This window comes from Odocoileus virginianus, unplaced genomic scaffold (genome assembly GCF_023699985.2).
Source record: "Odocoileus virginianus isolate 20LAN1187 ecotype Illinois unplaced genomic scaffold, Ovbor_1.2 Unplaced_Contig_44, whole genome shotgun sequence".
In the NCBI taxonomy this organism is placed as follows: Eukaryota; Metazoa; Chordata; class Mammalia; order Artiodactyla; family Cervidae; genus Odocoileus; species Odocoileus virginianus.
Window position 1 is genome coordinate 170639 of NW_027224361.1, and position 27946 is coordinate 198584.

The 27946-nt window shown below is 59.6% G+C and overlaps 1 long non-coding RNA gene across 1 annotated transcript; it reads right to left on the reverse strand.

Annotated features, from left to right (window-relative positions):
• Positions 1-724: 724 nt before the first annotated feature.
• On the reverse strand, positions 725-27588 carry LOC139034206 (uncharacterized). The gene is made up of 2 exons (XR_011486633.1): positions 26644-27588; positions 725-6164 (listed from the first exon to the last, which is right to left on the reverse strand). It is a non-coding gene; the product is annotated as an uncharacterized lncRNA (long non-coding RNA).
• Positions 27589-27946: the final 358 nt, after the last annotated feature.

The following is a 27946-nucleotide window of genomic DNA, read 5'->3' on the forward strand; positions in this document are numbered from 1 at the left end:
CCAGGTGTTCTCATAAGTTTCTTCCTTGGGTCTCTCTTCAGAGTGTGTGCATTGATAGAGGCTATTTCTAGAGATGATTAAAGGACCATGCAGTCTCTACAAGAATACTCTGAAGGTAGAGCACAGCCATTTCATACAAGACTAGAAATACTGCTAGGACTGCCCGGTGAGCGCAGGCAGGGAGTGCCCAGGACCCAGTGCAGGGCTGCTGCCCAGGAGCATGTGGGGAGGGGCCTGGGGAGACTCGGAGATGGAGTCTTCTCTTTTCACGGAAAACAATACCTAGCAGGACAAGGACTGGTGACGTTTTATATTGGGTCCTGATGAGAATACAGAGGTCAATGAGGCCACAAGAAGTATGTGTGTATATGTGTGTGTGTGTGGTGTGTGAATGTGTGTGCTTATGTGTGTGTGTATATGAGCATGTGAGTGTGTATGTCAGACGTGAGCATGTGCACGTCTGTGTGTGTATGAGTGTGTATATGAGTGTGTGAATGTGTTTGAGTGCATGTGTGAGTGTGGATGTGTGTGCATGTTTGTGTGTGTATTTATATGAATATGTGTATGCATGTGCACATGTGAGTGTGTATGTAAGTATGAGTGTGTGTATGTGTGCATCTGAGTGTGTGAATGTGTGTGATTGGGTTTGTGTGTGTGTGTGTGAGTGTGAAAGTGTGTGTGAGTGTGCATGTCTGTGTGACAGGTGAGTGTGTGAATACCAGTGGTGGCAGAGTTGGGGGAACACACTGATTAAAGGTGAAGATGTCTCTGTGACATTAAAGGCTGGCTCACGGTGAGGACTGTGTCCTGGGGGGCTGGTCCCTCACTGCAAGCGCTCTGAGTGCACAGGGGTCAGGGCCATGGCAGGGACACACGTCCTCAAACAAGGATGAGGACACGGACACACAAATTCCCACTGAGCGTGGTCATGGGTCATAGGACTACTCCTTCCTAATATTGCCCGTGAAGTGAGTGTGAAGTTTTCAGCCTCTAGAACATGCAGATGACCTGAGGTGTCCTAGGTTAAATTGGGATATTCTGAGCCCTGAGAACATCACCCACAACAACACCGACTCTGCGCAGCAGTCCTGGGAGCACAGCCCTCACCAGGGACGGGAGCTGGAGAGTCCTCCTCCTGGGGCCTTGGCTCCAGGTCAGGGTCATCCCGGTCTGGGGTGGAGGAAGGGACAGGGTCCAGTCAGGGGGTTCATGCCCCTCTGTCCCCGGTCCACGGGTGTGCACTCCCAGGTGCAGCTGGTGCGGTCGGGGCTGAGCTGAGGAAGCCCGGGGCATCAGTGAAGGTGTCCTGCACGGCTTCCGGATCCCCCTTCAGCGCCCACGACATGCACTGGGTGTGACAGGCCCCTCAGCACGGGCTTGAGTGGGTGGACGGACTGACCCCGAGGATGGTGGACAAAGAATGCACAGAAGTTCCAGGGCAGAGTCACGCTGGCTGCAGACACGTCCGCCAGCACCGCCTGCGTGGAGCTGAGCAGTCTGAGGTCTGAGGGCACGGCTGTTTATTACTGTCTGAGACACACAGCGTGAACACACACATCCTGAGGGTGTCAGAAACCCTGAGGGGCAGGGCGGCTGTGCTGGGGCTGATGATGACAGGGCCGATTGGGTTGGGGTCCTGAGAAAGGTGGGTACAAACATGTGCTCACTGTTTCAGGAGTGTGTTCACTGTCAGAAGATTGTGTTCACTGTCGAAGAAACAGTGTGTTCACTCTCTGAGGACTGTGTCTCGGAGGAGTGTGTTCCCTATCAGAGGAGTGTGTTCAGTATTAAGACGTCTGCAGGTGGTTGAGCCTTTTGCCGCCCCACCCAGGAGTGAACACCCCTTTTGCTCTATGTCATTGCCAGGACCTGGTATGCTGTGTTGTGGGTTCCAGCCATTCTAACTGTGCAGTGGTACCTCATGGTCATTGAAACATGCAGTCCCTGATGGCTTGGGATGTGGAAGGGCTTTCCAAGTGCTCATGTGTCAGCTGTCCATCTTTGCGGGGAAGTTCAGAATTCACCCATTTTTCACTGGGTTGCTTACCTTCTGTTGTTCAGTTATGAGTGTCCACATGCATTCATAGCACTAAGTTCTTCCCAAATATGCTATTTATAAAGGTATCTTTCCAGCCTGTGGCTAGCCATTAGATTCCATTAACAGTAAGTTCAGAAAACAAGTGTTTTTCATTGTGATGCTCTCCAATTTATACATTTTCCCCCATGGATCATGCTTTTGGTCTAAAACTTGTTGGTCTAAAAACTTGTTGGCAAATTTAAGGGCACCCAGAAGTTTTCCAAGTGCAGCCCGGCCCCACCCTCAACAGATGGGGCTGAAAAGGTGGGAAAATCAGGAACATGGAAGGAACACGCAATTCTTCTCCATGGGATTTCAATCTCTTCTCCCCCACAAGCTTTATTCTCTTTAATCATGTATTGAAACCTGTACTTATGGATGTTTATTCTGTACTTGGAATTAAAATAAACATAATGTTTAATTTTGTTCAAATTGTTCCACTTTTAGCCTGGAGTTGGCTAAACTTTAGGGTTGGTGCCTGCAGCCCTTTCAAATTCCTGTGTGGTTTTGTGTCTTGGAAGACTCCATAGGCTGTGGGATTACACATAGGCTGCCCCAGGATTGTCTTGCACACTCCCTATCCCAGCCCTGGATTTAGCCATTTCTCTAAGCAATTCTGCTTTCCTCGCTTGTGAGAAGTTACCAGAAACCAGGAGTTTAGGGATAGGTGTTCCCATGCAACTGTGCTGACTGTGGCTGCTTGGCGAGCAGAGCTAGGGCGTGTGTGAGAGTGTCCCGCACCAGGCACACGCTGGTGTCTAGCAGTATTCCTGAATCTAGTCTTCTCTGCCGGTACTAGACTGAACTTTCAAACACAGTGGTGCATCCACCCCCACCCCAAAGCTTCACGGACCTCTCTAGCCTTCCTCCCTGGCATCTGGAACTGCCCGCGCAACAGCGAGAAGCCTGGTTCCCATCACGTGCCATCTGGTACCTAGTGCTCGGGTCCCAGCATGCACACGCAGTGTTCTGAGTGGTCAGCACTGTCTGCGTAGACACACGGGGTCACTGTCAAGGCTCAGCCCGGTGAACACTCCTCCACCCTCAGCCTGACAGACCCCACATGTTGGGAGAGTTCCCACAGATCCCACCACCTTCAGTATGCTGTTGGAAGCTGTGCAATGTCAGTAGACATAGTTTACAGTCTATATTTCATCCTGAGAATCAGGACCTCCTAAATGATGTTGTACCTGTGCACGTTAGGTTCATCCTTCATGCCATCAAGCTCCGTGACTTTTGACAGGGGCATGATATTGTGGGTCCACCATCCCAGGTCATACAGCATAGCTTCACCACCCCTAACAATCACCTACGCGTCATCTGTCCAGTGCCCTCCCTTGAATTCCTGGATCTGCTGACAGGTTTATCCTGTGTGTGTGTGTGTGTGTGTGTACGGGTGCTCCTTTGGGTCTGACTCGTTCAGACCCCCTGGACTGGAGCCCACCAGGCTTCTCTGTCCGTGGGATTTTCCAGGCAAGAATATTGGAGTGGGTTGCCATTTCCTCCCTCAGAGGATCTTTTCCACCCAGGGACTGAACCCGTGTTTCCCACGTCTCTTGTGTCTCCTACCTTAGCAAACAGATTCTTTACCACTGCACCGCCTGGGAAGCCCTGTCCTGACTATAGTTTTCCCTTTCCAGAATGGCCTATAAATGAACTCATACCAGATGTAGGCCTTTAAGACTGCTTTCTCTCACTTCACCAAATGCATGTAAGGTTCTTTAACACCAGCCATGGACTTTCCAGAAAGGAAATTAAGCAACTATTCCATTTAAAATTGCATTGAAAAGAATTAAATGCCTGGCAATAAATTTAACCAAGGCAAGGAGAGACATGTGCCCTGAAAACTACAGAACATGAGACAAAACATAAACCACAGGAAGAAATGAGACTCCTCGCACGTACAGTTGTACCTGACTCTTTGAGACCCCTTGGGCTGTAGCCCGCCAGGCTTCTCTGTCCGTGGGATTTTTCAGGCAAGAACACTGGAGTGGGTTGCCACTTCCCAGGCAGGGCATCTTCCCGACCCAGGGATCTTACTTCTCCCAACAACCTTGATTCGGCCTGTGCTTCACGGAGCCTCCCCTCCTCCGTCTGCTGCACTGACAGGCGGGTACCTTGCCGCGCGCGTCACCTAGTGCACAGACACCTGAGTTCACAGATGGAGCAGCTTTTCCACATGGAAGGAGAGCAAGGCTTCTTGAGTCAGTGACATGATCAGTGAGGAGCAGGCAGCCCCCGAGAGGGCTGATGGGGGCCTTCAGGGCCCGGAGGGAGGAGGTGGCTGCTCAACTGTTTGGTGTCAAACGGTTAGTTTCATGACACCTGAAGTTTCCATCCACTGAGAAGAACAGATTCCTAGATGACCCTTCAGGGTTCGGTCGCTCTTTCCCCTACTCTTGCCCTGCGTGTGTGGCCCACAGGCGGCCCGCCCTTTCTCTGGGAAGGGACGCCGTGCGTGCCTCCAGCCTCAGCAGTCATGGGTGAAGCTCCTCCAGCCGTTCGTGTGCACCGTGTGGACGCGCCTCAGGTCACTCAGGAAGACACCGAGAAGCATGCTTGCCGATCTCAGGATAGAGCTGCTGATGTTGCTCAGTCGCTAAGTCAGCTCCGTGAACTGCAGCACGCCAGGCCACTTGTCCTCCACTACCTCTTGGAGTTTGCTCAAACTCATGTCCAATGAGTTGGTGGTGCTATCTAACCACCGCATTCTCTGCCGCCCCTTCTCCTTGTGGCCTCAATCTTTCTCAGGACCTGGGTCTTTTCCAATGAGTCAGCTCTTCACATCAGGTGGCTAAAGTAGCGGAGCTTCAGCATCATCCCTTCCAATGAATATCCAGGGTTGATCTCCTTTAGGATTGACTGGTTTGGTCTCCCTGCTGTTCAAGGGGCTCTCAAGAGTCTTCTCCAGCAGCTCAGTTCAAAAGCATCGATTCTTTGCTGATCAGCTTCTTTATGGAAAATGGCAGCCCATTCCAGGGTTCTTGCCACGAGAACCTCACAAATAGTGTGAAAAGGGTAAAACCATGCTACCTTTCTTCGAAACTGCCATACCGCCTGCTGAGGTGACTGGTCAACCTTCTCTCCACCAACACTGGCGAGCTTCTCCATTGTCTTCCTCACTGGTCGGCAGTGGGCATCGCAAGACTGGTGGGTTTTAGCCGTTCTAACAGTGTGGCTGAGCAGTGGCCCTGGGGCTGAGGACAGCTCTTAGGGAGGGTCTGGGTTTTCTCCGGCCCTGATGCTCTCAGACGTGTCCCGTCCATACCTGTGGGGACGGACACTCACTCTCCTGAAAGTCCACTGCACTGTGACCTTCACAGAAGGGGAGTGGTCCCACAGAGAGCACAGGTCTTGCTACAAGCACGGGGCTCCAGATCCCCGCCCCAGCACAGAAGCTCTGTCTCACACACACCAGGGTGGGCCGAGAGTCCCTCCCCACCCCAAGGGCCCCTCGACGCTGCTCACAGGTCATTCTGTCTCCTCAATAGCAGCCTGGGTGGTGGGACGATGGAGGGATGATGAAGCCCCCTCTGCCTCCTGAAATGCAGTCTGGGGCAACATGCAAGTGTCTCTGTTCCCATGTGTGCTGTCCTGTGGGAGCTGGAGGGGCCAGCTCCCGGTGGGTGTGTGAGACACGCCCCAATGGACCCCCGTCCTCCTCCGCTCCGGCTCTGGCCATGTCCAGGGAAAAGGGGATGGCGGAAAGTTCAGTGGGTGGCAGAGCCGCATGGCCAACCCCGGCCGGTAGAAGTGGTGGCCACAGCAGTCCTGCACAATGTCCGCCTCTTGGAAATGTCCCATTAGAGACTCCCCTTGTCCATCAGGCAGCAGGCAGGCTGCTTTGCGGGCAGCCCACAGCCCTGCCTCGATGGGCCAGGCCAGGATCCCCACGAGGCCACCCTGGCACCTGTGCACTGCCCACACTGCATCTGCCCCTGATGATGCCTCACTCACAGTGTCTCTGCTCAGGGGGCAGGTGACCGGGACAAGCCCTCTGGGCCGGCATTTCGGTCCTTGGAGGTCACGAGCACCCTCTCGATCACCCCCTCTGGGGAGGGGAACCAACTGCCTTGTACAGGATTGCCTGCAACCAAAGAAAGGATCTGCAGGACTAGTCCGCCCAACCCGACCTCACCCCAGCAACCCCAACTTCTGCATAATGACAGCTTCTGTAAACCACATGTGCAGGGAACGCAGTAGCTGGTTATGCCCCAGGTAGGCACATGCCTGTGCTCCACGTGCTCTCCACACCAAGCCCTGAGGTCCCCACGCTTACTGTGGGGCCCACACTGCAGAGGGAAGGGGACCCTGTGTATGGTAACTGCAGGTCTGGCATAGGGGCTGCCCTGCTGTGGGCCCCTTCAGAAATCCCAGGGGTCCCTGGGCTCTGCTGACTCTCCTGCCACCTGTGGGCATGTGATGTTTGCCTCCTTCTAAGGTTATGCCTGTCTCCTCCCCAGCCCACACGCAGGAGGCTGACACGACCTCTCGAGACCCATGGAGCCAACTGGGCTGCTAAATGCAGCCAGAATGGATCCCGATCCTTTTCACACCCAATGCGAAAGCTGCCTGTATGCCTGGTGGAGAGTATTGGTCAGCAGGTGTCCTCCCACCCTCTGAAGAAGTCAGGGCGTAGGTACAGAAGGGTGGAAACAGTGACCGGGTACATCACATCAAAGCTGAGTGAACGTCCTGAGACTGCTGTCTTCTCATGTTGTCTCTGGGGCTGATCCTCAGCACAGAGGACCCCCCAGATGGGAAAGATTAAGAAACTGTGGACAGTAGGATCTGGGTCTTATCCTGAACGTGGCGGACCATCCAGATTTGGGAAGATGGAGAAACTGTGGACAGCAGGAGCCAGGCTCCACGGCATCGGCAGCCTCTTGCCCATTGCCAATTCGTCTCCAATTGCACGTCTCCGGGACTTGGATACCGCAGGGCTGCCAAAGCACCTTTGCCCAGGTATCATCACAGAACTTCCCAGGAGCACACAGGCTGCCAGAGCTCACACAACCCACATCCTGTGTCCCTGCAACCAAAACACCAGGCCCGGAAGTCAGAGCCGGACCTTCCCGTGGGCAGTGAGAGATGACAGCCTGCCTGGCACGCGCCTCCGCCGCAACCGCCGCTGGTGCGCAGGCCTGAAGGCAGACGCAGTGCGCCGTCCTCTGCAGGACCCGGCGGGTGAAAGCAAACACCTTTCCCGCCTGCAGTAGTTCTCCCTTTGACCGTTTCTGCAAACGGTGAGCAGGACGTGAAGGAGTCTGTGACTGCCCCAGGATGACAGCAGGCACGGACACTGAACACAGAGCCGAGAGGAAACGGGCGGGGCTGCGGAGCAGCAGGGCCCAGAGACATCCCGGGGCCCAAGCTCCTTCCGCGCGGCTCGCCTCACGGCAGGCCGATCCGCCCAGGCCCGGGAGTCGGGTCCCAGTCGCAGCCTCACGGGCAGAGCCAGCGGACAGAGCAGAGGCCGACGTGGGTCCTCCGGAGCCGTCTGGCCTGGGTCTGACTCTAGTTCCTCTCACGGTGCGGGGACCGGGAGGTGAGGAGGTAGAGTGCTACAGGCCACAGGCTGCTGCAGGCACTCCCTGCTTCCCGCCGCGTTCTGCATGGAGGGCTCCGGTTCTCATCCCCTGCAGCCGTGCCCAGCGGGGCTTGGCCAGGGCTTTCCTGTGAGCTGACACTGGGACAAGGGGGCAGGGTTCAGGGGACAGCCGCTCCGTACACCATGGACCACCTCCCTGCAGCGAGCAGCATGCAGTCAAGGCAACAGAACACAGACGTGAAAGGGAAGGAACCAGATCCGACCTGAGTCAGACTTCTTGTCTCCCAAGACAAGAAGGCAAAAAGCGAAACGGCCCAACGATTACACCCTCTGTTGATACAGAGTTCTCATATTACGGACAAAAGGGAAATCTTGCTTTTGATTCTGCCCTGTGAGGGAGTGTCTGTCCTCTGTGGATGGCTACAAAGTTGTGTAAAAATGCCTGAAACATTGCCTCGCTCCCCTTGGGTACCAGCAGGCCCCCTGGGTCCACAGAGGCACAGGCGAAAACCATCCCCTTCCAGGAAAGAGCCGCACAGAAGGACAAGAAGGGAACCCGGGGACTCGCAGTCAGGCCTGGCTTCTGGTCTCACCAGCCGGGGTCAGCAAGAATCGCAGAGAGCGTCCCAGAGGAGAGTGGGGAGCCTGCTCCTCAGGGGGCCTAAACGAAGCTTCCAAGCGAAAACCTAGAGGAACACACGGTTTGCAAGTGACCTACCTGCCAACCAGAATGAGACACATGCAATTATGAGCTTTTTCAGCACCTATGAATGTGAGTGAGCAGTGTCTGGTTCCAATCGCCAAAGTAGAAGGAAGTGGTGCTCACCGGGAGAAGAGAGGACTGTGCAGGAGGGGGCCTGGCAGCCCCCGCGGGCAGAGTGGGGGTCGTGAGCCGCGGTGCAGGTGTACGTCGGGCGTGCAGACCGCCGGAAGAAGGGCTGGACGTGTGGAGTGGAGACAGGCCTCCGCTCCCCTGCCCTGCCCCTCCCATGTCGCCCTCGTGGACACGGCCCTCCTCCCGCCCCTGCTCAGCCCCCGCTGGCCTGATGACCAGGCTCACCCAGGGCCTCGCCCGCTGACTGTGACTCAGTCTCTGCAGATGACCCGCCAGGGCTGGGCGCTGGCAGCCCAGGCACCCTTTGTTCTGCGTCAGTGTCTCCTCGGGGGGCAGTGGCCTCAGCACGCGGCTCAGACCTGGCTCCTCTGCGGGGCCTCCCCTTCTCTGTCCTCACTGGCCGACATCCCTGAGCAGCGCCCCATGCTGGCCGAGGGCCGGGTCACCCTGAGGGCAGCCCTCTGGCTGCTCGGGCTCTGGGCAGAGCTGGCCGCTGTCCAGTGCTCTCCGGACCGCCCCTCATGGCGCTACATCTCCACGGAGGTGGTGATTCCCAGGAGGGAGCCGCACCAGGGCAAGGGGGCCCAGGTGCTGGGCTGGCTCTCCTACAGCCTGCGTTTCGGGGGACAGAGGCACGTCATCCGCTTGCGGCGCAAGAGGCTCTTTTGGCCTGGGTACCTGATGATGACTCAGGATGACCAAGGAGTCCTGCAGACGGACCACCCCTTCGTCCCTGAAGACTGTTACTACTTTGGCTACCTGGAGGAGATCCCTTTCTCCATGGTCACCATGAACACGTGCTACGGGGGTCTCCAGGGCTATATGAAGTTGGATGACCTTACCTATGAAATCAGCCCCCTCAAGCATTCTCGAAAGTTTGAGCACGCTGTTTCTCAGATGGTGGCAGACGCCAGCGCAATGGGACTGATGCACAGACCGGGGTATGAGGAGGAAAGGGACCCTCTGCTCTCTCCAGCAAACATCACTGCAGTCCCCCGATATTCTAGTAAGCTGTATTTGTTCCATGTAGCACATATTAAAGGAGCAGTGCAGTCTACTAATGCATTTTACCGAACCGTAAACAATGTGTCAACAACTCTTCAGTACATGGTGGATGTGGGCAATATCATTGATGCAGTTTATCGTGGTCTTGAGATAAGGTTTTATATTAGCGTCCTACACATTTTTAATGTTATGGACCCAGTCAGCACTGAGTCTCTCAGATCAAATAGTCCATACTTCAACTTCTATCACAGAACCCTAAGTCCTATTTTTAGATCACATGCTGGCATAGTCTTTAATACCATTGAACCACCAGATGGTGCCGTTGTTCCATCCCTGTATAGTTTCTGCTACAGAAATAATTTGATTCCCATGGCTACATCGGGGAAATCTATCCTACAAGTGGCTCTCTATGTGTGCTTTCTAATCGGCAGAAGTATTGGTCTGTATTATGACAACGTATAACTGTGTTTGCCAGAGAAGGACCACCTGCATTATGAATGGCTACCAGTCACTGACAGACGCTTTCAGTAACTGCTCCTACATGCATTTAACAAATATATTTTCGACTGATACAAGCACTTGTATGTATGAGCAGCAGCTGCTATATTACAATAAATCAATGACACACGAACGTTGTGGAAACGGAGAAGTGGAAAATGGGGAGCAATGCGACTGTGGCTCCTTCAAGCAGTGCTATAACAACCCATGCTGTGACAGCCTTTGTTCCTGGACTGCTAGAAGTAACTGTGATGCAGAAACATGCTGCACAAACTGCACATTCTCCAGCCCCGGGACGCTCTGCAGACCCATCCAGAGCATATGTGACCTTCCTGAGTACTGTCGTGGGGTAAGCAAGACCTGCCCTAAAGATGTTTTTATGCAAAATGGAACCCCATGTGGTGAAGAGGGCTACTGCTTTAATGGAAGCTGCACTGACCGCAATGTGCATTGCAAAGAAATCTTTGGTAGAGGGGCTTTCAACGCTCCGGATGATTGCTATATTCTAAACAGAGCAGCCAACCGATTTGGACACTGTAGAAGAAGAGTTCCCACCTCTCGCTTCTTTAGAGCTTGTGCGAAGGAGGATGAGCTCTGTGGGAGGCTGCAGTGCACCAACGTCACTTCTCTCCCCCGGCTGCAGGAACACGTTGGATTTCATCAAACTCATATGTCAGGGTCCTTGTGTTTTGGGCTGGACCTACACCGTGGGACAGGAACCGTTGATGTTGGCCGAGTGAGAGAGGGTGCCCTCTGTGGTGCCGGAAAGTACTGTTTAAATACCTTCTGCAACAGTTCTGTGAGTAAAATAGAGTATACATGTCTCCCTGAGAAATGCAGCTCCAGAGGGGTTTGCAACAGTGAAGACAACTGCCACTGCCACGTGGGCTGGGCTCCTCCGCTTTGCAAAACCAAGGGTGACGGAGGGAGCGCAGACAGCGGGCCCCCTCCAAGTCGATTTCGGTCAGTACCGTATGAAAAAACAATTATAGTCTATGAGAGACTGGTGTTCGCTCGCCTGTATGCCTTGACAGCTGCATTGCTCTTTGGTGTGGCCACAAATGTAAAAACTATCCAGACCAGCAAAATTAAGGAAGAGACCGTACAACCTGTGTAAACCAGCCTCCTGATCCCTGCACAACTGCAGGGGAGGTAGGAGGAACTTCTGAGAAGGAATCAGTGATAGACAGCAAAGCTGAAGTCTGCAGCAGACAGGGGTGGGGGCAGGTATCAGGAGGGTCAGCCTTCTCACACCAGGTCTCTCCGATAGGCTGCTAACCAGCACTCTGAAATAAATCTTGAAAACTAAACATAGGTGTTCTCTAATATTTTTTATTCCTAAGAGCCCAAACTGAGCCTGAGACTGGTCAGGAGAGAGCTGAGACAGCTACTAGGTCTTGACCCAAAGTTGCTGGTCCGGGCGTTGACAACCCCCTTGGGGGCAACTTTGTGTGGGTTTTCTCCAAGTCAGTGCTCTTGAACACTGAGGTTTTCCTCATCTCCTAGCTGCCTTCTCTTTTGCCAAACCCAAACTGGATTCAGGGTGGTCGAGGACTACTCCCAGTCGAGGACTGTTCACACGGGGTGGGGGGCGAATGGGCTGGTCTGCCGCATGTGGCAGCCCCATGTCCTCTGGCAGCCGGGCAGGGTGGGTGCCTTCCACGTCCAGCCTCAGGACAGAGCAGAGACCCAGACAGACACTTCTCACCCTTGGGTGACCTCTGGCTGTTTCTGAGGTGAACGTCACGCGCGTGTGTGCAAGAGTGAGTGTGCTCAAGTGCTGGGTGTGTCAGCACCCGGTGAGGACAAACCCCCGGAGGCCAGCCTGGTGCCCAAGGCCCCCAGGCTCTGCAGACTCAGCGCTAGAATCTAGGTGGGCTCTCCCTTTTTCCACAGTTCTTCAATAAAGGCTTCAAAATCCTCAAACTCAAACTGGGTTCTAAAACTCAGCGATGGAAGGTTCTGGAAACACTCTCCTGGCCCCACAATGGCTCCAGGAAGTGGGAGCCCAGGGACCACCGGTTCTGCTTGGGAGATGCACCGCCAGCACTCATGTGTGAAGACCCTCCCAACCACCCCAGGGTCCTCCCACCTCCCACCGACCCCTGCTTGCAGAGCCCAGTGCAGGCAGAAGAGGTGCCCCTACCCTGTCCAGGGGCAGGACTGTCCCCCGCCTCTCCTGATCAGGGCTGGCAGATGCCTGGGTTTAGGTGCTTTCAACACCGGGGCACCTGCTCAGAACCTTGACAAACCCTCCCTTGGCCCACCTGCTCCCTCCCGTACTGAGGAAGCAAGTGAACCAGAGGCAGCACCCCATGGTGAAAGGCCACTCTTCCACCCAAGCCCTTGAGAGACAAGGTTCTTCTCCGTCCAGCCGGTTCTCCCCCCAAGTGAGAGAAGAAGCTGGAGAAAGTGGGCTGCTGTGGATTAGCCACTGCAAAGTCCCGCTGAGCAAAGTCAGAGGCTTCGGGTTCATCCAGGGCTTTGGGAGGACGGAGAGGATGCAGAGGCAGTATTGTCATGGTTCTTGACCTGACGCAGCCCAGTGGAAAACACTTATTTGGTTTTAGTCGATTCTGAAACTGAAAGCAGATGTAGCGTCTAAAATAGAGGATATCTTCCCCTGTCTCTGGGGAAGAACCAAAGAAACCTGGACCAAGCAGCAAGTACCAAAGAGTGGGACTGATGACAGTGACTGGTGAGTGAGCCCCAGGAACCCTGGACCGGCAGGGAGGGGCTCATCGGCGGAAGGTGGGGCCCAATGAGGAGGAGATGCTCCCTAGGTCTCCCACCACCCACAAGAGCCACGCCTTCCTGATCGGCCCCGCCTCAGTACCTCCATGTTGGAGAAGACTCTGGAGAGTCTCTTGGACTGCAAGGAGATCCAACCAGTCCATCCTAAAAGAAATCAGTCCTGAATATTCATTGGAGGACTGATGCTGAAGCTGAAGCTCCAATACTTCGACCTCTTGATGTGAAGAACTGACTCCTTGGAAAAGACCCTGATCCTGGGAAAGATTGAAGGCAGGAGGAGAAAAGGACGACAGAGGATTGAGATGGTTGGATGGCATCACCGACTCGATGGACATGAGTTTGAGCAAGCTCTGGGAGACGGTGATGGACAGGGAGGCCTGGCGTGCGACAGCCCATGGGGTCGCAGGGTGGGACATGACTGAGAGAGTGAACTGACTGAACTGAGGCCTCCCACCACTCCCCAGAGCCACGCCCTCCTGCCTCCTGCTCTCAGCTGTCCTTGCTCATAGACGCCAGCTGGCACCCCTACAGGGGGCAGCACTGCAGTCCCTGTGGCCCGGGGGCTGCTAGCAGCCTCAGAAGGAAAACCCACCTGCACGGAGCCCCCAGGACAGGCTGCCTCACCCAGCCCAGGCTGAGCGGATAGGCATGGACACTGCTGGGGGCCTCAGCGAGCAGCCACAGCTGCCCAGACAGCTGCAGCCCCACGAGGGCAGACGCCGGGGGCGCTCGGCTCCAGGGGCCCTGCTGGCCCCCTGGGGCTCCAGAGGGACCTGCAGGAGACGAGGGGAGACTGCCCTCTGCCTGGGGCCCCGCGCTGGTGCCCAGAGGAACCCCGGGGCAGTGGCCAGGCTCCTCTCGTCCTCAAAGGCACACTATCAGCCTCAGAACACAGGGCTGGCGAGTCCTCCGTCCAGACCCAGCAGAGTGCGCGTCGTCCACTCTGCCTGAGCTCACCGCGGACCTGCCCTGGACTCCCTGCCTCTGCACCATCCTCCCCAGAGGCAGAGCCCTTCCCCAGCCCCCAACCAACCCTGCCCACCCACCCCAGCGCCATCTTCTCATCACAGCCTCCGTTCTTGCATGGAGATCTGGCGCCACCAGCAGCTGGCAGGCGACGCTGTGCTGGGTCCTTTGCTGCCCGTGGCCAGCCTGTGGAGTAATTAGTCGTCACGGTTGTCACGGGTCCCCTGGGGATTCATGGTGAGGACCCAGAAAGTGACACGTGGGCACTGCGCATGGTGCCCAGACCACAGCAAGCACTCAGTCCGCCAGGCTCTTCAACAGCTACTGCCACTCTGTTCCTGCAGCCCGAGCCCCCTCCCTCCCTCTGCGGCAGCTGAGACACCTGCCCCCACCCACAGCTCCGGAACGCGTGCGCCCGCCCCCAGAGTGGCCGCGTCTGTGGAGCCAAAGCCTAGCCGTGGCATTCGCTCCAGTGGCTCTGCCCCTCGGGCAGGGCACGACACACCCTCCAGCGGGCTGTGCTCGCAGGCAGCCCGGCCATCCAGCCGTGTTTGCAGCATTGCTCCCTGTCTCTGTCCCAGTCCAGGGGCGCTCCCTGCCCTGCACCACCCGCTCCCCCAGCAGGCTCTGTGTCCTCTGCCCTGGACACAGTGTGGGCTGGGAGGCCCGAGCAGGTCAGAGCACAAGGGTTAGCCGAGTTGGCCGACAAAGTCAGCGCCGTCACCCAGAATGCTGCTTTTCCAGGAACAAAACTGACTGAGGAAGAGGTAGGAATCTAATTAGAAGGTTAATCCTCAAGAAAGCGCTGAGGTTACCGAGTTTGCACTCACCTGCACAGGCGAATCTGGGCCCCACTGGATTTGGGGCAAGCTTTCAGACGTCTGCAAAACTGGTCATGCCCACGTGTAGGAATCCTGCCCTGATGACCCATGGCTGTGTGTGGGTTCCTGCCCTGATGCCCCCAAAAGGAGAAGCTCAGGCTGGATGACGTGTCAGCAAACAGCCAGACATCATCACTGAAACTCTTTTCTTGTTTGTTGTGGTTTAGATGCTAAGTTGTATCCAACTTTTTACAACCTCATGGACTGTATAGCCCGCCAGGTTCCTCTGGCCATGTAATTTCCCAGGCAAGAATAATGGAGTCTGTTGCCATTTCCTTCTCTAGGGGAGCTTCCTGACCCAAGAACGAATCAACATCTCCTGCATTGGCAGGAGACTTCTTTACCAGTGAGCCACCAGGGAAGTCCAGATGAAATTCTAGGAAGCCAAATTCTGTCCAGGTCACTGCACAGACTCAGACCAGACACTCAGAACTCTGTACGGCTCACCCAGTGATCTCGCCCATGGGAAGCAAAGACTCATTCTATTAAGCCACTGCAAGCCCATGTGGACGCCAGGGGGGCACCCTCTCCTGTCCACACCTGAAGTGACCCTGGAAACTGATGAGATGGCTTTTATATTTAAGGCAGGACAGGCCCTCAGGGTAGTGTGCTCCCTTCCCGTGCTGGGCCTTCCTTGTACCTGTGGTTCTGTGGTCAGCTGAGCCGGTGATCCTCAGGTGTCGGAGGGCCTGCCCCAAGGGAAAGGGCATGTTTTCCTCTCTTCCAGCACCAGCCACGTAACTTCCTAAAGATCAGCACTCTTTCCCAGCTCTGGAGGCGTCTTGGCAAACCTCTACCCACTTTGTACGACTTACCTGGCTGGGCACCCTTGGTGACTTTTCTGTAAAATAACCTCGCATCTTTCCAATGGACGATCCTTTGTCTCAAAAATGTGCATGACTGTGCCTTCAACTCTTGGTAGGCAGAGTGACTTCTGAGACTCCACTTCCCTTCTGGGACTAGAATCCTCAGTTTGGCTTGGATAAAATCTCCCTTTTTCTTCTCACCTTTGAGAAATGGAGTACTTCCTGCCATATCAGTAAACAAGGATGCCACAGTTATCTGAGATGCCAGCCCTCCAAAGGTGGATTTCTGAGCCCTGAGGGTGCCCAGGGAGGTGAACGATACCTGCCGTCCAGCAGCCCTTAGGTTGCAGCCACTCCCCAAGGTGAGCCCTGAGGAAACTCAGGATGTGAAAATGCAGGACACCGGCCCAGACAGCTGAGGTGCTTATGAAATGGAAGCTTTCAGGGAGCCCAGACTCTTGCATCTTCCCACACACAGAAAAGCACTAAATTGCTGAACTTGGGTTATCTGGCTTTCTTTAATTAGCAATACCCTTTTGACGTTCAAACTACCTTCCTGTAGTTGCAAAACCTCTATATCGCCTGGGTCCCCCACCGCCCTCCATCACAGACATGAGGCCCCGGCTCCCTGGCAGTCTCACAGCATGCCTAACACACGCCCAGCATGCCGCCTCCCAGGCCGGCCCATCTCCTCCGGTTACCGGGGCCTCAGTGTGCAGGGCTGCCTCTCGTCCGCTGGTGCCCTGGCTCACCACGGCCCTGCCCATGGGTGCCCAGCCGCTTTCCCGCACGGAGCTCCCAGGCCGCCCCGTGGGAAGGCAGAGGCCCTGCTCCTCCCCATCCTGGCGGCCGCTCCGTAAGCACAGATGCTGGGGGGGGCCTGGCTCCTAACAGGGCCTCTCCAGCCCCGAGGATGTAGGTAGGCATGGCCCGCACGACAGCGCCAGAGACCCTGGTGTTAGATGCCTCCACCATGTTTCCGTTGCTCTGCACACCCGGTGGAGCTGTTGGCTGTCCTGGAGAAGAGGAAACGTTAAAATTTTACATCACCTCCTGCTCCTTCTGCCTCTGTAACTCAAGCTTGCTCCTTGCAATGTCTGGATCATGTAGGTCACGCAGTCTCAGAAAGTGGGGACTTACAATACTAGGAACTGGAGCTTATCTCACTCACCCTTGTCCTGCTCTTTGCAACTGCCCAGCCCCTGCAAACCTGCTTAATCATGCCTGTCCTGTAAAGGTCAGGCATCCCCCTCCCCATCTTGACTGCTGTTCCCACGTGCAGAAACCCCTTAGTTTAAACCAGTGTATTAGCAGCTAGTGTTGCCCACTACAGTCTGTCTATAAAAACCCTGTAACCCCTTTGTTCAGGGCTCAGAGCTTGGAGTGTTAACTCCTCTGGGCATGCCGGCATGATAAACCTGAGCTCTCCAACTCTCCGAGTGTGGTGCTTGACTTCTCGAGCACTGGTTTCTGCAACACTAGTGACAGTTTTGACCAGAAGTGCTAGAGGGTCAGCCTCACCAGCCCTCGGCCCCCCAAGCCCCTCAGCTGCCCGCCTCGAGACACGGAGCCCAGTGAGGACAGAGTCCTGACCCAGTCCCTGCTCCCTTGTGGCCGGTGGACACAGCGGCCTCGTCACACACACGTGGCTACGCTACCTGGTCCCTCTTAAGCCAGAGTCCCGGGCACCCCTCTCCCCTTCTCCTGTGACAGCCGCCACCTCTGTGCAGGGGCGCACTCAGCCCTTCCCGGGCACCCCGCTCCCCTTCTCCTGTGACAGCCGCCACCTCTGTGCAGGGGCGCACTCAGCCCTTCCCGGGCACCCCGCTCCCCTTCTCCTGTGACACAGCCGCCACCTCTGTGCAGGGGCGCACTCAGCCCTTCCCGGGCACCCCGCTCCCCTTCCCCTGTGACACAGCCGCCACCTCTGTGCAGGGGCGCACTCAGCCCTTCCCGGGCACCCCGCTCCCCTTCCCCTGTGACACAGCCGCCACCTCTGTGCAGGGGCGCACTCAGCCCTTCCCGGGCACCCCGCTCCCCTTCCCCTGTGACACAGCTGCCACCTCTGTGCAGGGGCGCACTCAGCCCTTCCCGGGCACCCCGCTCCCCTTCTCCTGTGACACAGCCGCCACCTCTATGCAGGGGCGCACTCAGCCCTTCCCGGGCACCCCGCTCCCCTTCTCCTGTGACAGCCGCCACCTCTGTGCAGGGGCGCACTCAGCCCTTCCCGGGCACCCCGCTCCCCTTCTCCTGTGACACAGCCGCCACCTCTGTGCAGGGGCGCACTCAGCCCTTCCCGGGCACCCCGCTCCCCTTCCCCTGTGACACAGCCGCCACCTCTGTGCAGGGGCGCACTCAGCCCTTCCCGGGCACCCCGCTCCCCTTCCCCTGTGACACAGCCGCCACCTCTGTGCAGGGGCGCACTCAGCCCTTCCCGGGCACCCCGCTCCCCTTCCCCTGTGACACAGCTGCCACCTCTGTGCAGGGGCGCACTCAGCCCTTCCCGGGCACCCCGCTCCCCTTCTCCTGTGACACAGCCGCCACCTCTATGCAGGGGCGCACTCAGCCCTTCCCGGGCACCCCGCTCCCCTTCCCCTGTGACACAGCTGCCACCTCTGTGCAGGGGCGCACTCAGCCCTTCCCTGCTGTTGCCGTGACTGAATGAAGCTGTTTCCACTGCATCCGTGGGAAAGGCCCCTGGACAGCAACCGTGTGAACAGCTAACCTGGACAGTGAGCACGGGGCCCAGGGCCACCAGCCCCTCACAGGCTGGCCCTCGGGCCAAGCCCAGCTGGGGCTGGAAGGCGGCAGGCCAGGCCCTGACTCACCTGGACGTCCAGTCTCCTTGGCCAGCAGGTGCCCCTGGCAGGCTCCATGAAGGTCCTTAGAAGGACGTGCACTGGAGCCAGGGAACAGGGTAGGGAAGGTTGATCACCAGAGACTTCCCAAACAACCACAGAAACACCTGCATCATGCCCGGGGCGGGCCATCCACACCCGGTGCTGGGAGGGGGGAGCACTCCCCACAGCCATAGACAGGAGCTGTTCTCACAACCAGGCAGACGTCCCCAGGTGCCAGGTGGCTGACACATGTGCCAGGGGTGAGCCCAGCCACCATCAGCAACTTCCAGCAGATGTGAGCTGAGGGCCAGGGGTGGTAGCCCTCACTGGTCAGGCCCGGGACAGGGAAACTCTGAGAGGGGCCCAGAGGGCATCAAGGACACAACCAGAACCCCCAAGGTGGGTGGACTGCCCGTGGGACCCATGGGCAGATCTCAGCAGACCCCAGGCCCAGAGAGGGGGTGCCAACCCCCAAGCCATGCAGACTGCCCGTGTCACCCATTGGCAGATCTCAGCAGACCCCAGGCCCAGAGTGGGGTGCCTCTTCACCCATGGGCGGATCTCAGCAGACCCCAGGCCCAGAGAGGGGGTGCCAACCCCCGAGCCATGCAGACTGCCCGTGTCACCCATTGGCAGATCTCAGCAGACCCCAGGCCCAGAGTGGGGTGCCTCTTCACCCATGGGCGGATCTCAGCAGACCCCAGGCCCAGAGCAGGCCTCTTCACCCATGGAACTTTGAGTCAGACTCACCCTGCACCCTGCTCACTTCGGGGTTCAAAGCAAAAACCCACTGGAAACACAGTGTCCCCAACTCAGATAGAGGTGGAGCCCGCGACCGCGGCCCCAGACACACAGCCACTGGGGACAGAGGATTTTGAGGGTGTGTGTGTCACTGTGAGCATACTGTGAAGAAGGTTACGACTACACCCACAGTGACTCAGGCCCTGACATAAAGCCCGACCCACACGCAGGTGTCGAGCTGGGCAGTGCATCCCCAGGGGCACTGGGCTCCCAAACAGGGTGCCTCCCCCATGTACTGAGGACAGTGAACCAGAAGGGATGCATGGGCATGGGCCCTGGGCTCGGCCCACAGCCAGGGGACAGAGAAGGGCCTGGGGCTCCAGGCCACCTACTGAGAGCATTGAGCAAAGGCGGCCGAGGTCCCAATGAGGCAGCCATCCCAGGGAGCCCCTGACCCCTCCCCAGGACCAAGACTTGCTAGAAGGGCAGGGGTCCCGGCAAAGGGCCAGCCCTCCAGCCCTGGCCACACACACCCCTGCAGGTGGAGAAGCCCCTCTTGATGGATGCCCCAGGGTGCTAGGGGGAGACCAGATCAAGAGCGCTGTCCATATTCCAGCAGGGACTCTGCTGGACAAGCCAGAGATTCCAGGCCTGATCACAATCCATCACCCCAAATCGGCATGGAGTAGGTACCCAGGGGCCGCAGAGGGCCTCAAAGAGGGTGGGTCTCAACCGTGCTCCAAGGCCTGGAGCCGTGAGGGCTCACAGGGCATGATCCGCCTGGGGAGGAGAGCCCCGCCCCAAGCAAACACCACGTCCTGGGACTCTGGGCCCCCAGGGGCGGGGTGGGGGCGGGGTGGGGGCGGGTGCAGGGTGGGGGACGCAGCTCTCTGCACCTGCTCCTCTGGGCCCCCAGGGGTGGGGTGGGGGCGGGGTGGGTGCGGGTGCAGGGTGGGGGACGAGGCTCTCTGCACCTGCTCCTCTGGGCCCCCAGGGGTGGGGTGGGGGCGGGTGCGGGGTGGGGGACGCAGCTCTCTGCACCTGCTCCTCTGGGCCCCCTGGGGCGGGGTGGGGGCGGGTGCAGGGTGGGGGACGCGGCTCTCTGCACCTGCTCCCAGTCCTGGTGGAGCCACGAGGATGGAGAAACTCAGCGCTGCCCTTGGGACTGGGCCAGCACAACTGGGCCCGGACTCCCAGGATGGGCAGCAGCAGGAATGACCCTGCCCTGCTCCTGGGTTTCCTGGCGGGAGGCGCCTGCCGGTCCCAGAGCACAACCAGCCTCAAGGTGACCGAGACACAGCTTGCAGGAAATTTGGATACAACCTGTCAACCCAGGAGGCTGTCACTTGGCCGTGCCCCGCTTGGAGCCTCAGGACAGAGCTGGTGTGGTCGTCGTCCACCTGGCGGGAGATGCCTCCCACGTGCTCCAGCAGGACGCCTCTGGAGCATGCCCCCCCACAAGCCATGAGCCCGGCACCACTCCACCCACAGCCAGCCCAGGCCACCCAGCCACCCCGACTGTTCAGCCCTCTGAACGCCCCACATCCAGGGTCCCCACACGGACGGCCCACAGAGCAAACAGGGCTTTTTGCCAAGGGCTCTACTGTGGTGTTACTATAGTGACTACCACAGTGAGACATGGGGCAGCAAAAACCTGCCAACCGTATGGCCACTCAGCCCTACACGGCCGGGCCTCTCGGCCTGAGCTTCAGAGACCAGACCTTCAGCCTCCTGGGCCGCGCTGGGCAGACACGGCCCGCGGGCCTGTGTCCAGACTCTGAAACGACTGCATGGACCCCGCAGCCACACATCCAGCGCCCAGCAAGCGGGCCCTGACCACCTGGCACTCAGCACGCCAGCAAACGGGGCCAGGAAGGACAGAGCCCACACTGGGAAACCGTCAGGTCAAGTTGCCGAGGGGCAGGACCCTAGACGCCTCCAACCCTGCTGGGAGCTCAGGGAAGCTGACAGTAGTGGGTGCTGGAGCTGGGCCTGTACTCAACTGCATAGGATCTCGCCAGGGAGCAGGCTGGGAGGGGTTCATGCAGAGGGAGCAGCTCCCAGCCTGCTGCCAGGCCCGAGGTAGGGGAGTCTGGATCCGGGCCTGGCCTGAAGGGGCTCGAGCTGCCTCTCACATGTAGCAGGGGTGTGCAGGCTCCTTGTGTAGTGTCCAGAGATCATGGCAGGGGCGGGCACTGCGCCAGAAGCCAGGCCAGTGACCAGCCTCTGCGGAAAGTGCCCGTGGGAGCCATTATACCTAAGTCTCCCTCCCAGCCCTGCAACTTAGCCCCCCGCCACCCCACAGGTCAGCCTGGGGAGCTCAAGATGGACTGGCGTCCCTATCTACCAGGTTCCTGTGAGGATGCTGACCACGGCCGCCCTGCTCTGGCCTCCGCTCAGCTTCTGAGGTTCCCTGACCCGCCACCACTGGCCTGAAGGGGCTTGGAGTGTGGCCCAGCAGGACATCAAACCTGGGCTCAGAGAGCCACTCAGTCCAGGATGAACACAGCCTTTCACCTGTAGGAAGGTCCTCCATGGCCGCAGGGTGGGTTGGGGAAGCAGGCATCACAGGCCACCCTGCTGCTGGGCCCGTACAGACCTGGACCAGCTGACAGCTCGCGAGGGCTCCACGCCCACCAGACCAGACCACGGGGGCGCTGAAGGCCAGCAGCGGCGTTTCTGATGCCGGCTGTGTCATGGTGGGTGGTGTTATGGTGGTGGTTATGGTGGTGGTTATTTAGTTGTACCACAGTGACACTGTCCAAGACAAAAACCTCAGCCCCAAGGTCCCACAACCAGGGAGCCTCTCCTCCAGGTCTGGGTCCAAGCGTGCCCTCCTGACCATCGGACTGCACCCTGCACGCCCTCAGCCTGCTTTCTCTGGGCAGCAATAGCCTGACGAAGGGTCCTGGGCCAGGAGCTGGGCTGTAGAGACCCAATGAGACCCCCAGCAGCTTCCCGCCCCCTGACCCTGGAGGAGCTTCTGCAGGCCTAAGACAGGCTGGGGACCGACTCTCAGACCCTCCCCACCATGGGGCCCATGCAGACCGGGACCAGCTGACAGCTCGCGAGGGCTCCACGCCCACCAGACAAGACCACGGGGGCGCTGAAGGCCAGCAGCGGGGTTTCTGATGCTGGCTGTGTCATGGTGGTACTGTAGTAGTAGTTATGGTTACTGTAGTAGTAGTTATTATAATTATTATGGTAGCACAGTGACACTGTCCAAGACAAAAACCTTGGCCCCGAGGTCCCACAACCAGGGAGCCTGTCCTCCAGGTCTGGGTCCAACCCTGCCCTCCTGACCATCTGACTGCACCCTGCACGCCCTCAGCCTGCTTTCTCAGGGCAGCAACAGCCTGATGAAGGGTCCTGGGCCAGGAGCTGGGCTGCTGAGACCCGGACAATGAGACCCCCAGCAGCTTCCCGCCCCCTGACCCTGGAGGAGCTTCTGCAGGCCTAAGACAGCCTGGGGACCAACTCTCAGACCCTCCCCACCACAGGGCCCGTCCAGACTTGGACCAGCTGACAGCTCGCGAGGGCTCCACGCCCACCAGACAAGACCACGGGGGCGCTGAAGGCCAGCAGCGGGGTTTCTGATGCCGGCTGTGTCACGGTGGTATGGTGGTGGTTATTATGGTTACTGTAGTAGTAGTTATTATAGTTATTGTGGCAGCACAGTGACACTCTCCAAGACAAAAAGCCCTGCCCCAAGGTCCCACGACCAGGGAGCCTCTCCTCCAGGTCTGGGTCCAACCCTGCCCTCCTGACCATCGGACTGCACCCTGCACGCCCTCAGCCTGCTTTCTCAGGGCAGCAACAGCCTGACGAAGGGTCCTGGGCCAGGAGCTGGGCTGCTGAGACCCAATGAGACCCCCAGCAGCTTCCCGCCCCCTGACCCTGGAGGAGCTTCTGCAGGCCTGAGGCAGGCTGGGGACCGACTCTCAGACTCTCCCCACCACGGGGCCCGTCCAGACCTGGACCAGCTGACAGCTCGCGAGGGCTCCACGCCCACCAGACAAGACCACAGGGGCGCTGAAGGCCAGCAGCGGGGTTTCTGATGCCGGCTGTGTCACGGTGGTATTATGGTGGTAGTTATTGTAGTTATTATGGTAGCACAGTGACACTCTCCAAGACAAAAACCTCGGCCCCGAGGTCCCACAACCAGGGAGCCTGTCCTCCAGGTCTGGGTCCAACCCTGCCCTGCTGACAATCTGACTGCACCCTGCACACCCTCAGCCTGCTTTCTCTGGGCAGCAACAGCCTGACGAAGGGTCCTGGGCCAGGAGCTGGGCTGCTGAGACCCGGACAATGAGACCCCCAGCAGCTTCCCGCCCCCTGACCCTGGAGGAGCTTCTGCAGGCCTGAGGCAGGCTGGGCTTCTGCTGGGACGACCATGGTCTCAGCCACTCATAGCACCGGCCACGGGCGGGCAGTGGGCCAAGCTCAGAGTCAAAGGCCCACACTCCCGGGTCCTGTCCTGACCGGCCGCCCAACCTCGTCACAGCAGCTCCGGGCTGGGGGAATAACAGGGATTCAGGGCAGTCCTGGGTCACCGCGGAGCTGAACAGAGCGACACTGAAAGAGGCGATGTAGCCAAATCGGCCCCCTAGGGACCTTACCCCGGGCCTGAGGTCAGAGAGCAGAGTGCAACCCGCCCCGCACCGCCCTCAGACCTGGGGTGAGCCAGCGGCGCCCAGCGGTGCCTGGTCTCCAGGTCCTGGAGCTGGGCGAGTCATGGGGTCTCTCCACCCAGCCCCTGGACCTGGGGCAGCAGAGTCTGTTCCTCCATGGCCACCCTGACAAGTGTCTGTTGACCCAGCTCCCTCCTGGGGTCCATCTGGAGCCTACCCAGACATCCTGTGCTACACCTCTGCCCTCCCAGCCCCTCCCGTGGACTACACACTGCAGTCTCCAATGCCTATGTCTGCAACTGGGCACACGCCTGGTCTCAGAGCAGCTCCTGCCTCCTCTGAACCCCCAGTGACCTCTAGTGTGTCCAGACACCTGGCCCCTCTTTGTCCTGAGGAAGGACCTCCCTCTGACCCGGCCTTCGTGGATGGCAACCATGGCGACTGCCCAGACGGCAACAGGACCAAGTGGTGGCCACCCCCACACCCTCGGGGCCTCACACTCTGACCCCAGGATTGGCAGCTTGCTCCTAGAGACTGGAGCCCTCAAGGCCGCTAACCTGTGGCATTCGGGCCTGATGAGATGGGCCCCTGCAAGCTGGGAGAACCCCAGGACTGAAGTCACACGAGCTGTGGGGACCTGCAGGGACCTTCGTGGCCTAGGGGCAGAGCTGGGGCCAAGCCCGAGTAACCCAGGAGGGTCAGCCTGGCACCCACAGGCCCTGGTCGGGGGCCAGCGCCTGAGCCCACACAGAGCCAGGGTCCAGTGCCCGAGGGTGCTGGTCAGCAGGCGGCCATCCCACGCGCAGGACCCTGAGCAAGGAGCCCTAGGCTGGGTTCCGGGGATGGGGACCCCTAGGCTGGGCTCCAGGGACGTGCACAAGGAGGCCCCTCATTCTCGCATCCGCCCTCCCCAGGGGGCTCCATTGGCACCATCCACGGTGGGCACCAGAAGCTCGGGCCAGGCCTGCCCAGCCAGAGAGTGAGGAGGCCAGGCACAAGGCAGGCAGGTGGGCCGCTGTGTACATCCCTCCAGGGATGGGCCCTGGCCCCCTCCCCTCCACCCTCACTGCCTCCGCATCCTCGCCTGTGCTCAGGGCACCCTCGGGGTGGGGCAGTCACAGAGAATTTAGCAGAGGGGGCCTCGCCCTGAGACTGCAGTGGGGGTCACCCCCATGGCTGCGGGCCCCTCCGCGACTCCAGGGCACAGCCCTGCCCTGTCCAGCTCCCACGCTGCACCTGGACGGATGGGGTGGCTGGGTCAGCTAGGCTGGGCAGGGGAGTTTAGCAGTGGATTCCTTCCTCCCACTAGCCGCCTGCTCCCCGAGGAGCAGGATGGAGGGAGACAGCGCCTGGGGTCTCCCGTGGAGGGGACAACCACTCAGTGGCCCAGCCACAGCCAGAGCCCCACACGAGCCCACTGCACCCCTGCCCTCAGGAGCTCTTAGCCGGCAGGGTGACCCTAGCTGGGGGCGGACCCCTGCGCCAGGATGGCGCCCAACTCCAAGGGGGCCCGGAGCCTGAGGGGCTCGGAGTGCGGCCGACAGGACATCAGACCTGGGCTGAGAGCTGCTCGGTCCAGGATGCCCACAGCCTTGCACCTGGTGAGGGCCCTCCATGGCCACAGCGTGGGCTCTGGACTGGGCCCTCAGACCCTCCCTGCCACGGGGCCCGTCCAGATCTGGACCAGCTGACAGCTCCCGAGGGCTCCACGCCCACCAGACAAGACCACGGGGGCGCTGAAGGCCAGCAGCAGGGTTTCTGATGCTGGCTGTGTCATGGTGGTGTTATGACAGTTACGGTTGTACCACAGTGACACTCTCCGGGACAGAAACCCCTGAATGCGAGGGCCCGCAACCAGGGATGCTGTAGGCTGTGTTTGGGGTACGGCCCTGCCCTCCTGACCATCGGACTGCACCCTGCACGCCCTCAGCCTGCTTTCTCTGGGCAGCAATAGCCTGATGAAGGGTCCTGGGCCAGGAGCTGGGCTGCTGAGACCCAGACAATGAGACCCCCAGCAGCTTCCCGCCCCCTGAACCTGGAGGAGCTTCTGCAGGCCTGAGGCAGGCTGGGCCTCTGCTGAGACGCCCATGGTCTCAGCCACTCATAGCACCGGCCGCGGGCGGGCAGTGGGCCAGGCTCAGACTCAAAGGCCCACACTCCTGGGTCCTGTCCTGACCGGCCGCCCAACCTCATGACAGCAGCCCTGGGCCGGGGAGGGCAATGGGGATTCAGGGCAGTCCTGGGTCACTGCAGAGCTCAGCAGAGTGACACTGAAAGAGGCGATGCAGCCCAACCGGCCCCCTAGGGACCCGACCCCGGGCCTGAGGTCAGAGAGCAGAGTGCAGCCCGCCCTGCACCACCCTCAGACCTGGGGTGAGCCAGCAGCGCCCAGCGGTGCCTGGTCTCCAGGTCCTGGAGCTGGGCGAGTCATGCGTCCCGACTGTGTCCCCACCCTCCTGCGTGTCTCCGGAGTCACCAGCCAGAGCTGACCCCAGTGCCCCGAGCTGCCCAGGGACATGTCCAGCCCCTGCAGACCCCGCACCGACACCCAGGAGGCTCAGAGCTGCACTGTCCGCATGTATCCACCAGGACCACAGACCCCAAGCCCTGCCTGCTGCCTGGGGCTGGCCGCAGTCCTGGCTCATGGGGAGTGGACCTGGAGGCCTCCACGGGGGGCAGGATTGTGGCAGCACTCAGGCCCCTTTTCAGGAGGTGGTCCCGGGAAGACCACCACCAAAGAGGCCCCAGGCCCTCCTCCCAGCCACGCGGGAGCCCCAGAGCCGTCTCCTCCTGGGGGACAGTCATTCACACAGGTCTTCCTCGGAAGCCCCACACCATGGCCCCTCCCGGTGCTCACGCCTCAGCCCCAGCTCTGGTGTCTCGGCCACCCCAGGCAGCCGTGGTGGCCCGGCCCACAGCAGACCCCCAGAAGCCCGAGGCCCCCGTGGGCTCTACATTCAGGTGGGTCCACAGCCTGCACTTGCCTGCCTGTCACCCCGAGCCTGTCTGCAAGAGGGTCTGGACCCCGCTCGGGGCAGAGGTTCAGGGCGGCACTCACCGAGCTCCTTTCCTGGGTGCGGGCCGCGCGCCAGACCTCAGAGCCAGCGCTGGTCTCCGTGGGGCAGCGGCTTGACGCACCCGGGCGCCCGGCAGCCTCTTCTCTGTGCGGCAACGCCCCCGCCCCCGCCGCCCCCAGACAGGAAAGCCCTGAAGCCCCAGGCCAGCTCCGGTGACAGCTGCTCACTGAGACTGACTGCAAGGCCCCTTCCTGCCTGGCTTCCTGCCTTGCCCCACCCCCCACACAGGCCTGGAGGTCTGCAGAGACTTCTAGCAGAGAGCCGGCCTGCCCTGCCCAGAGGCAGGGTGCCCGCCACTCCTTCCCTCACTCACCATCCTGGGTCCCTGCACGGGGCCTGGGCGGGGGCCGCAGTCAGGCACAGGCCTCGCTGCAGTACATGAGCAAAGATGCAGAGCATGATAGGGGGGCCAGGTCTCCCTGCTCAGTCTGGTCTGGAGTCGGTCAGGGTGACTTCCTGGAGGAGGCGGCACTTTCAGCTACAGTGGGGAGGGAAGGAGCATCTAGGACTCGGTGACAGGACACAGGGGTGCAGAAGGACACCCCGGGGCTCTGCCTGCAGCAGCCTGGGGAGGATGGGGAACCAGCTCAAGGACTGGAGGCTCAGGGCTCTGAGACCCCGCGCTCAGCCAGGAAGGGCTCCGCAGGCAGGGGCTCCCTGGCCCCAAAGCTCTCAGTGCTCCTGACCCTGCACAGTGGGGAGGGCCTGAGGGTCATGCAAAGGCCCCCCACACCCGCTCCAGGTCCCTGTGATCCACGCGCAAAGCTCTAGTCCACAGGGTCCCCCAGAGTCTCACTGAAATGCAGAAAGCAGTGCAACGGTCAGGGCAGGAGGCACACAGGAGACCCTGAGCTGCTGGCCCAAAATGCTGGGGACCCCAGAGTGCAGGGACAGTGAGTGCCCTGGGACGGAGGGGGCAGTAGGCACCACCCCCCCCTGCCGCCGCCCACCAGGAGGCTCCCCCGCCCCCAGAAGCCCTCAGCCCCCACAGGAGAGCCCTGACAGCCCCCTCCCTGGTCACACCGCCATTCGCCTGGAGACCAACACGGACCACTGGGAGTGCCCTCCCTGGACCCCGAGAGCCGCTGCTCCCCTCACTGTCAGTCACCAGCATGCACACCCTCAATCCTGGCTGGTCACAGGCCCCGGCCTCCTCTCCCTCCAGCCTGGCCCAGGCCAAGCACTGAACGCCGCCACACCCACGGCCCCGCCTCCGGGATCGCACTCTGCAGCGTGGACCCTCATCCGCCCACTCCCCTCTCCAGGCCCGTCCCTACAGCCCCC